Below are 10,630 nucleotides of genomic sequence, written 5' to 3' on the forward strand. Positions count from 1 at the left end.
TAAAGCGAAGGATAAAAAAAAATACAACAGCAAAAGCAAAGATGATCTGAAAGCGGCCTTAGTGAAAGAGTGAAGTAACTTTACATCTGCGGGCACAAAAAAGTTGGTGGAATCTATGCGTCGACGTTTGGAGGCTGTGATCGAAGCAAAAGGTGGCAGTACAAAATATTTAATCGTGCATGAAAGTGAACAACATCATTGTGTATGTTGTCTTTTGTACCTAACCGGTGTTTCATTAGTATTATTAATTATGCAGTATATATGTTGTTCTTCAGTTTTTTACATGTCTGTTTATGACACAGAAAGTGAATACATAATATTTTCTTGATTGCTTTTGTCTTGACGTGTTATTTTTTGGATGTATGTAGACTTTAGCGTCCGACTGTATACGGTACTATTTGACAATGAACGCTCCCTCCACCAAGAAAACATTTTTTACTGTCCCGCGTGTTCCCTTTAACCACATGTTACGTATTTATTGGGATTCATTTGAGACAGATTCTTCTTCTTCTTCTTCTTCTTCTTCTTCTTCTTCTTCTCTGTTTACCCTCCAGGGTCGGTTTTTCCCTCAAGGGCAGTGTCCTGGAGCGTTAGACTTTGAGGCTGTAGTACCATGGGGTTTGGTTTTTATACAACTGGGGAGAATGACCAGTACCGCGCCCAGGCTGCCTGACCTGCTATGCTGAACAGGAGCCTTATGGAGGGATAGAAATATTGGAAGGGATAGAGAAGGAAGGAAGCGGCCGTGGCCATAAGTTAGGTACCATCCCAGCATTTTTTGTCTGGGGGAGAAGTGGGAAACCATGGAAAACCACTTCCAGGATGGCTGAGGTAGGAATCGAACCCTCTTCTTCTCAGTTGACCTCACGAGGCTGAGTGGATCCCGTTCCAGCCCTCGTACCACTTTTCAAATTTCGTGCCAGAGCCGGGAATCGAACCCGGGCCTCCGGGGGTGGAGCTAATCACACTAACCACTACAACACAGAGGCGGACTTGAGACAGATTTCGAGCAGTAAATGTTGCTCGTGTGGCCATTAGCCTTAGTTCTGGAACGATAACCTCCATGTGAACACATAATGTCGTTAGGCTATACTTATGTTCGATGTATGTAGCCCGATTTTATTGAAGTTGTCACGTCAAAAACTACTGTATTATGCAAAACACCTTGAAGACCTATAGAAGTTCAAATATAAGTGTCATATTTCTTATATAATCTACTTAATTGATACCCTGCACCGTCTCTGACTATTCAGGATAAAAGGAGATTTCGAATAAAAATAGAGGCCGAAATTATGACTGCGTGGCATCTCTGCTGAGCGATGCGTCAAACGGGAACGTTAGCAAGTGTGTTAATGCTTTCTAGGTCACACTACTTTCTTCTTCACGAACTAGTACTGCAGCTGTAGGTGCTGTGTGGTTCCGTGGTGTAGTGGTTATCACGTCTGCTTTACACGCAGAAGGTCCCCGGTTCGATCCCGGGCGGAACCATATTTTTTTTAAAATTCTAGAAAACTTGTGTAACATAGTTTCATTACTACTGAAACCAAACTTTCAGAAGATTTTTCAGTAGAGCAATCTTATATCACTTTTATATAACCACGTACGCTTCTAGTGGTGTAGTGGTTAGTGTAAATAGCTGCCACACCCGGAGGCCCAAGCTCGATTCCCGGCTCTGCCACGAAATTTGAAAAGTGGTACGAGGGCTGGAACGGGGTCCACTCAGCCACGGGAGGTCAACTGAGTAGAGGAGGGTTCGATTCTCACCTCAGCCATCCTTTAAGTGGTTTTCCGTGGTTTCCCACTTCTCCTCCAGGCATATGTCCGGCTCTATGGCTAAATGGTTAGCGCGCTGGCCTTTGGCCAGAGGGGTCCCGGGTTCGATTCCCGGCAGGGTCGGGAATTTTAAGCTTAATTGGTTAACTTCTCTGGCACGGGGGATGGGTGTATGTGTCGTCTTCATCATCATTTCATCCTCATCATGACGCGCAGGTCGCCTACGGGTGTCAAATCGAAAGACCTGCATCTGGCGAGCCGAACTTGTCCTCGGACACTCCCGGCACTAAAAGCCATACGCCATTTCATTTTTTCCAGGCATATGCCGGGATGGTACCTAACTTAAGGCCACGGTCGCTTCCTTCCCTGTCTCTCTAATCTTTCAATGTCCCCACAACGTCCCTGTTCAACATAGCAGATGAGCCGCCTGGGCGAGGTACTGGTCCACCTTCCCAGCTGTATCCCCGACCCAAAGTCTCACGCTCCAAGACACTACCCCTGAGGCGGTAGAGGTGGAATTCCTCGCTGAGTCCGAGAGAAAAACCAACTCTGGAAGTTAAATGAATAATGAGATGAAATAGTGGACACGTATCGGGGCTAATTCGCCTGTTATGTTCAATAAATACTAATACTATTGAGATGAAATAATAATAATAATAATAATAATAATAATAATAATAATAATAATAATAATAATAATAATAATAATAATAATAATAATAATAATAATAATAAGTCCGCCTCTGTGGTGTAATTGTTAGCGTGATTAGCTGCCACCCCCGGAGGTCCGGGTTCGATTCCCGGCTCTGCCACGAAATTTGAAAAGTGGTACGAGGGCTGGAACGGGGTCCACTCAGCCTCGGGAGGTCAACTGAGTAGAGGTGGGTTCGATTCCCACCTCAGCCATCCTCGAAGTGCTTTTCCGTGGTTTCCCACTTCACCTCCAGGCGAATGCCGGGATGGTACCTAACTTAAGGCCACGGCCGCTTCCTTCCCTCTTCCTTGTCTATCCCTTCCCATCTTCCCATCCCCCTACAAGGCCCCTGTTCACCATAGCAGGTGAGGCCGCCTGGGCGAGGTACTGGTCATACTCCCCAGTTGTATCCCCCGACCAAGAGTCTGAAGCTCCAGGACACTGCCCTTGAGGCGGTAGAGGTGGGATCCCTCGCTGAGTCTGAGGGAAAAGCCGAACCTGGAGGGTAAACAGATGATGATGATGATGATGATGATGATAATAATAATAATAATAATAATAATAATAATAATAATGCCGCCTCTCTGGTGTAGTGGTTAGCGTGATTAGCTGCCACCCCCGGAGGCCCGGGTTCGATTCCCGGCTCTGCCACGAAATTTGAAAAGTGGTATGAGGGCTGGAACGGGGTCCACTCAGCCTCGGGAGGTCAACTGAGTAGAGGTGGGTTCGATTCCCACCTCAGCCATCCTGGAAGTGGTTTTCCGTGGTTTCCCACTTCTCCTCCAGGCGAATGCCGGGATGGTACCTAACATAAGGCCACGGCCGCTTCCTTCCCTCTTCCTTGCCTATCCCTTCCAATCTTCCCATCCCTCCACAAGGCCCCTGTTCAGCATAGCAGGTGAGGCCGCCTGGGCGAGGTACTGGTCATTCTCCCCAGTTGTATCCCCGACCAGGAGTCTGAAGCTCCAGGACACTGCCCTTGAGGCGGTAGAGGTAGGATCCCTCGCTGTGTCCGAGGGAAAAGCCGACCCTGGAGGGTAAACAGATGATGATGATGATGATGATGATGATAATAATAATAATAATAATAATAATAATAATAATAATAATAATAATAATAATAATAATAATAATAATAATCCAAAACGTTTCGCATCACCTATGTGTGATATTTAACTGTGTTGCGACCTTGGCCTATGTCTTTACTGGTAAGACCTAGTGTTTACAGTGCACTTTGTCTGTCTTGGTGGTGGATGAGGGAGAACGGCGGTTGGCGAGAAGGGGAGCGAGGACCAGCGTGAAGAAAGAAGAGGAGGCAAGAGTGAAGATGGCCGGGAAGAAGAATAGGATGACCAGGGAGTGGAGCATGACGTAAACAGTCGTGCACCACCGGAAAGTGCTGGAGTGGAAGAGGCGACAAGTAACCGGAGGAAGGGGTTCGTGATAAGGAATAAAACGAAGAAAAAGCAGGGAAAGAAGGGGAGAAATTCGGGAGGAATTTCATTATTAGTTAAAGAAGAACTAATTGATCAAGTTATAGATATAGAAAATGAGCTAGAAGAGGTTTTATGGGTTAGGTTTAAAATGGGGGGGGGGGGGGGCGAAAAGAAGGAATGTGTGTTTGGGTTTTATATACAACCCTCCAAGGGGATCAATATTTGCGAATGATTACTTCTTTGATGGCCTGGTAGAGGAAATAAATCTTATTAGTGGAAAGTACGAAGAGGATGGACTGATTTTGTTAGGCGACTTAAATGCAAGTATAGGATGCTCCTGTCCAGAGTATAGTAAAGAGGAAAGGAGAGTAAAGATGGGAGATAGGAAAAGTGAAGATAAAGTGATAAATGTTTACGGTCAGAAGTTGTTAGAAGTATGTGGGGCGTGTGACTTTTATGTTCTAAATGGGTGGTGGAAGGGCGATAGGGAAGGAAAAATGACTTATATTACATACGAAGGAGGTAGTGTTATTGATCTGATTATGAGTTCGGATAATATGTTGGACAGAATTAACAGGATAGAAGTGGCTGATTGGGTGGAATCCCACCACTCCCCGTATATATAATCGTAAATAGGTATGGGGGTACAGAAGAGAAGGGTTCAGGAAGAGAGTGGAGTGTGAGAGATCGCAGAGTTCCTAAGTATATCTGGTCAGAGGAGGGGAGAGCGAAGTTAAGCAAATACCTAGAGGAGGATGAATTTCAGATCATCAGGGTGGGAATTGAGGTAGCAGCAAAAGGTAATAATATTGACAGAGCTGTAGAGCTAGCTACTGGAGTATCCGGGGAGGAAAATAGCGGAGGAGAAATCATACAGGAATAAGAATAGAGAGGTGGGAGAGGGTTGGTTCGATAAGGAATGTAAGTCAAAAAGGAAGTGCTGAGAGCGTTGGCTGAGTTCAGGAAACATGGTGAGAGGGGGTTAAGGGAAAAATTTTTCAGGATGAGGAAATAATTCAAGAAAATGATAGGAGAGATGAAAAAGGTTTGGTAGGAGGCTCAAACGGAAGCTTTAAATAGGGAGTGCAAGATTAGGGAAGGAGATAAGGTGTGGGTGATGGTTAAAAAAATTAATAGGGGGACAAGTAGAGAGACGAAACCGAAAATCGGATATGGAACATGGGTAGAGTATTTCCAGAGTATTGGGAGAACAGAAAGGGTGGGTAAGGGTCGACGGAGGTGATAAAGTAGATAGGGGGCTAGAGAGGGGCTGCCAAGTGCTGGAAAAGAGAATAACAGGTGAGGAGGTGATGGGAGTGATAAAGAAATTGAAGACCAGGACTGCGGGTGGGGAAAGTGGGAAAACTAATGTGTATTGGAAGGAAGTAGCAGAAAATAAGCAGATGATAGAGTGTTTGGTAACATTCTTAAACAAGATATTTGAAGGGGCGAAATTCCCTAAAGAATGGCAGAAGGGGATTATATGTCATATTTATAAAAATAAAGGGGAGACGACTAATACCAGTAATCATAGAGGTATAACCCTTCTGGACTCCCTGAGCAAGGTGTACACGGGTATTCTAGCAAATAGATTGAGGAAGTTGGCAGAGGATTACTCAATTCTATCGTGCTTTCATAATGGATTTAGGAAGGGGAGGATGACGGCTGATAATTTAATGATCGTGAGAACTATAATTGATAAACATGTGAGAAAAGCAGGTGCCAAAGTATTTATTGCCACAATTGACTTCCAGAAGGCGTTCGATACAGTGAGCAGGGAGGCCCTGTTAAAGATTGGGGAGGGTTGGGGTGGGAGAGAAGATGAGAAGAGCTATCAGAAGTATACACGAGAAAGTCTACTGTAGCATCAGGGTGGTATAAGGGGTGGTGAGTGGAGTGATTGTGTCGAAAGTTGGGTTGAAACAGGGATGTAAATTGTCGCCAATCCTTTTCCCATTGTTTATAAACGACCTACTAGGTGGCCATGTAGAGAGAAAATGGGCTTACCCGGTACTAGGCAAACAAGAAATTCCAGGATTGATCTTTGCGGATGATGTGTTGTTGCTGTTGTTGACAGCTGGGGGTTTGCAAAAAAGTTTGAATAAATTAGGGAGTTTGCGGAGAAATGGTCATTGAAGATCAACAGTAAGAAGTCTAAGGTGATGCTATGCAGGAAAGGGAATAAAAAGAAACCGGGAGTAAAGTGGGTAATAAACGGAGAACAGATTGAGGTGGTGGAAAAGATGGAGTACCTGGGGGTGATGCTGAGTAGAAATGGTAGTTGGATGGAGCAGATTAGGCGTGTCAAATGGAAAGGTCAAGCAGTACTCTCAGTAAATAGGATATTGGAAAATAATTAACACGGTGGTGAAGGGTAAAATGCTATATGCTTCGGAGTTTTGGGGCGTAGAAAATGAGTGAGTGATATTAGAGCAGGTAGAGATTAGGTTCTGCAAGATTGTTACAGGCCTACCCTTGTGCACCGTGAGTGCAGGTGTGAAGATGTTGTGTGAAGAGTATATTAAGATCGATATTTTAAAAAGAGTGCTTGGTTACTGGTGTAGATTAAGAGAAGGGGTAGGGGGCCTGATCCTACAGTCGGCCTACCAAAGTCAAATGGAGGACAATTATGGTGACTGCTGGGTGGACAATGTGAAAAACACCTTAGATAGACTGGGGTTGGGCGAGTTTTATAACGTTAAATGGGGCGGGAGTAAGGGCACGCATTGGAAACACGTGATTAAGAGGGTGAGAGATATTGCTGAACAAGAATTGGAGGCCGAATGCCGGAAGTGGGCTACCCTAAAAATGTTTCTGAGGGTTAATCAGATGCTAAATCTGAGAGGGGCAAATTAAATAGAGGGGTGAGAAGAGGGCTAATCTGGTGGTTGTTGGGTGTATATGTTAATAAAGGCTGGACGAAGTTAAAAGTAAATACATTGTGTGTATTATGTGATGAAGAAAGGAAAGACTTTCATTTGCTGACAGAGTGTAAAGAAACGCTGGAAGAGAGGCGGATGTTTAATAAACAACAGTTGGAGTGGATTTCTCATCCGTGAAATGAAGGATAAGCTTTTGAGGTGGTTAGTGACGGAATGGAAAAGTGCTGGAAATTTGTGTAGGTTTTTGACAAAAATCAGAAACAGATGTTCAGTAGCTTTAAAGGCAAAGTTTCAGTTGTGCCAAGAGGAGGAAGATAGTGTAGTGGTTTGTCATGACACAAGCAATGTATTGAATCAGCCCAGTGGAGTTGTTGCGCTTCCTAGCTGCTGACTAGTAGCGGGGAAGCGGGGAGGGGAGGTGCTGGCGGGTGCCACCACAGAGAGACTTAGGCCGCTATTAGCCGTGGGCGACTAGTTGCGCCACTAGTTGCCAGTGGATTTAAGTACCGGGCGATCAGTGGCGCAACTTGTGAATACTTGCTCGGTTCATACCGGGGAATAGTCAGTTGAGAGAATGGCGTCCTACGAAGAACTTCTTCTTGCTCTTCTATTATAATGGAAAAAATCGAAGGGTTAGGAAAGTGCGGAAACATCCTATATTTGTTTTTCGGCTGACTAGAGGATTATATTATACATTGTTTGACGATCTAAATGAGGATGATAGTAAATTTTTCAATTACCTGCGCATATCAAAGTCGTCATTTTGCGAACTGCTTGGCCACATAAAAGAAGAAATAACGGGAAACGACATAGGACTAAACAAGTGTTTCCCAGTTGAGCTGTAATTCACTAATAGAGCCATATAATGGATCAATGGTACTTGTAAATGTAAACGATTATAGAATTTATATGGGCATTACGTACTGTATTTTCACACAAGAGTAGTAAACGTTTTATAATGCTCACACACCAGGCGAGTTGGCTGTGCGGTTAGGAGCGCGCAGCTGTGAGCTTGCATCCGGGAGATAGTGGGTTCGAATCCCACAGTCGGCAGCCCTGAAGATGGTTTTCCGTGGTTTCCCATCTTCACACCAGGCAAATTCTGGGACTGTACCTTAATAAAGGCCACGGCCGCTTCCTTCCAACTCTTGACCCTTTCCTATCCCCTCGTCCCCATAAGACCTATCTGTGTCGGTGCGACGTAAAGCCACTAGCAAAAAAATATATAATACTCGCCTAAAGTTCTTTAAAATGCTGTTCCAAGAATTCAGTGTTTTTATTTTGTCAGTGTAGGCCTAAGCTTCAGTTCTGGGATCCCAAGTGACCGGTTTTCATTCTAAGTCAAAAAGGGTCTTCATTATTTATTTGACTTTCAAATTATTTTGCCATCTACTTCATTTGCTGTTGTAGTTTATTTGATGTCTCCATGTTCAATAAATAAACTATCACAATAAGTAAAATATTCACTCTGCCACAGCACGAGACCAAACAAGGTAATGAAGAAAAATATAATGGTTAGGTGGATCGCTGATTCAATTGCGTTCCATCGTCCGCATTACGTCAAGCTGGTGTGAGAACACGAACTTGAGTGACGTTTCCGTATGCGCGGAGAGGTACATCCGGCGACTAGTTGCGCCACTAGTCGCCCACGGCTAATAGGCTACATTTACTGCAATGCCCCGTCACGCAGTTGAGCAACTAAAAGTCGCCAGAGCAGTTGCCGGCTCGGATGACGGCCGGCAACTAGTCGCTCAGTTGCGCCACTAGTCGCCCGCGGCTAACAGGCTCCATTTGATCCAATGGTCCGTGACTCGCCAGAGCAACTAGTTGCGCCACTAGTCGCCCACGGCTAATAGCGGCCTTACTAGCATATGTAATACGTAGTACAGTCATTAAGTTCTGAGACTTGACGCCTGGAGGATAGGCACTCACACGACTCTGTGTGTTGCACACGATGCCGCATTACACGGCGTACACCTACACAGAACCACATCCACCCTCAAAGTAGTCGCCGTTTGCCTTTAACCACATAGACAGAACACTTCCAACCTCAAAATAGTCACCGTTGGCCGTTATGCACGTTTGCCAACGTTGGTATAGCTGCTGGAAGCACCGCTGAAAGGAAACACAATGTTTCGTCTCCAGTTATTATCCGGTTGAGAAACGTCGGATCATCGTCAGCACTACTGATGAAGTCATCACAAATCGTCGTGCGATCATCACGTTGGTCTTACGACAGGATTCGCGGCACTCTGTGTTGGGTAACACGAGACATGTTGAGGTCATCCGTCAGAATTTTTGGGCAAGTACCATGGCTGACCCCTATTGCAGCTCCGAGATCGTCTACCGATTGGGAGCGGTTAGCACGCACCAACGTTGCAACTTCTTGGATCTTGCCTTCCGTTCGAACTGTTTGTAGCCGCCCAGTATGCACATCATCTTCCAAACTGTTCCGTCCTTGCACAAAACGTCGGCGTCACCTAAACACAACACTGCGACTTAATGCGTCCTCACCTTAAACCTGCTATATCATTTCAAACGTTTCGGCAGCAGTTTGCCTAATTTCTGGCAGAACTTGATGTTTGCCCGTTGCTCAAACTGTGACAAGTCAAGGTCCGACGGGCGCATTCAAATCACTGTCACAACAACGACCGTACGTCTGCTTCCAATGCATGTCTCTTGCAGGGACGGGAGACTAACTGACATGGTACCATACCACCGCGCCACCTATGTGCTACAGTGCACCACAGCGCCATCATGCGGCCAGTCTCAGAACTTAATGACTGTACCACGTAGATGCTAGTTCAGGAGGTATCGGGTGACACATGCCGTCACGTATCCAGGAAGTGAGGTGGTTTACACCTGGGGTTGCCGTACTTTGCCCTTTTAAATTTACTTTTAATTCAACTGAACGAGAGGCCAGTGGACTAACTTTTCCCTTATTTTCTTTATTTTGTACTGTTATGCCCACCAGTGTGGGGTATCTTTATAATGTATTGTCTATGACATCTAGGTCTTTTGTTTTTTGTCTTTGCTGTAACTGTCGCATTCTTGCATGTTTTTTTCTTTTTTTTTCAATTGAGAATTGTTATTTTTCTCCGTTAAGATCGATTAGGTTGTGTAACTGTAAGATCGGTAGAAAAATAAAGGTTTACTTACTTACTTACTTACTTACTTACTTACTTACTTACTTACTTACTTACTTACTTACTTACTTACTTAAGAAATAGAATTGAACTCACCAAATGGCACATTACTTATACAGCAGTTGAGCACGCCTATTCTTCTGACTGGCAAACGTTTCATGACTCTATTGTTGAAGTTAGGAATTTCACCAATTTCCTCCTTATGAACTGAACAAACAGCAAGTGAATTCACTGTGTTTTGAGCCATACTATTCCTAAGGCAATTGTTGACTCTTTTTAATGTGCTGAAACTTCGCTCTGCTTCCGCTGTTGAAACTGGAGTAGTGAGTGCATTTTGTAGAGTATTTTGTACCTCCGAGAACGATTCTTCGAAAGAGTGTGAACAAATCACAGACTGAAGTTATCATTGCGATAAATCACTGAAAGTTCATTTCTCAATTTCTCTTAGGAAATAAATGGACTGTAACTCGATGAAAAATATTGACTAAATTCGTTGGGAAAATTTATCTGAAGGTAGTAGACATTTTCGGACCAATAATTTCAAAACTACCAAATATATGATACTGTTGGAATCGGTCTTTCTTTTGGTTGATCACTATATCACACATTTCTTTGGCATCTACAGTCAGATTTACACCAGAGCTGTATTTAGATCTTTTTGTTGTTGGAGTAGAACATTCTTCTTCATCCACTTGATAC

The 10,630-nt window shown here is 44.3% G+C and overlaps 1 non-coding gene across 1 annotated transcript; it reads left to right on the top strand.

Moving 5' to 3' along the window:
* The first annotated feature begins 1,415 nt into the window (after positions 1-1,415).
* On the top strand, positions 1,416-1,488 carry TRNAV-UAC (transfer RNA valine (anticodon UAC)). Its single transcript has one exon. It is a non-coding gene; the product is annotated as a tRNA-Val (tRNA).
* Positions 1,489-10,630: the final 9,142 nt, after the last annotated feature.

The sequence above is a fragment of the Anabrus simplex genome, chromosome 1 (genome assembly GCF_040414725.1).
Source record: "Anabrus simplex isolate iqAnaSimp1 chromosome 1, ASM4041472v1, whole genome shotgun sequence".
NCBI lineage: Eukaryota > Metazoa > Arthropoda > Insecta > Orthoptera > Tettigoniidae > Anabrus > Anabrus simplex.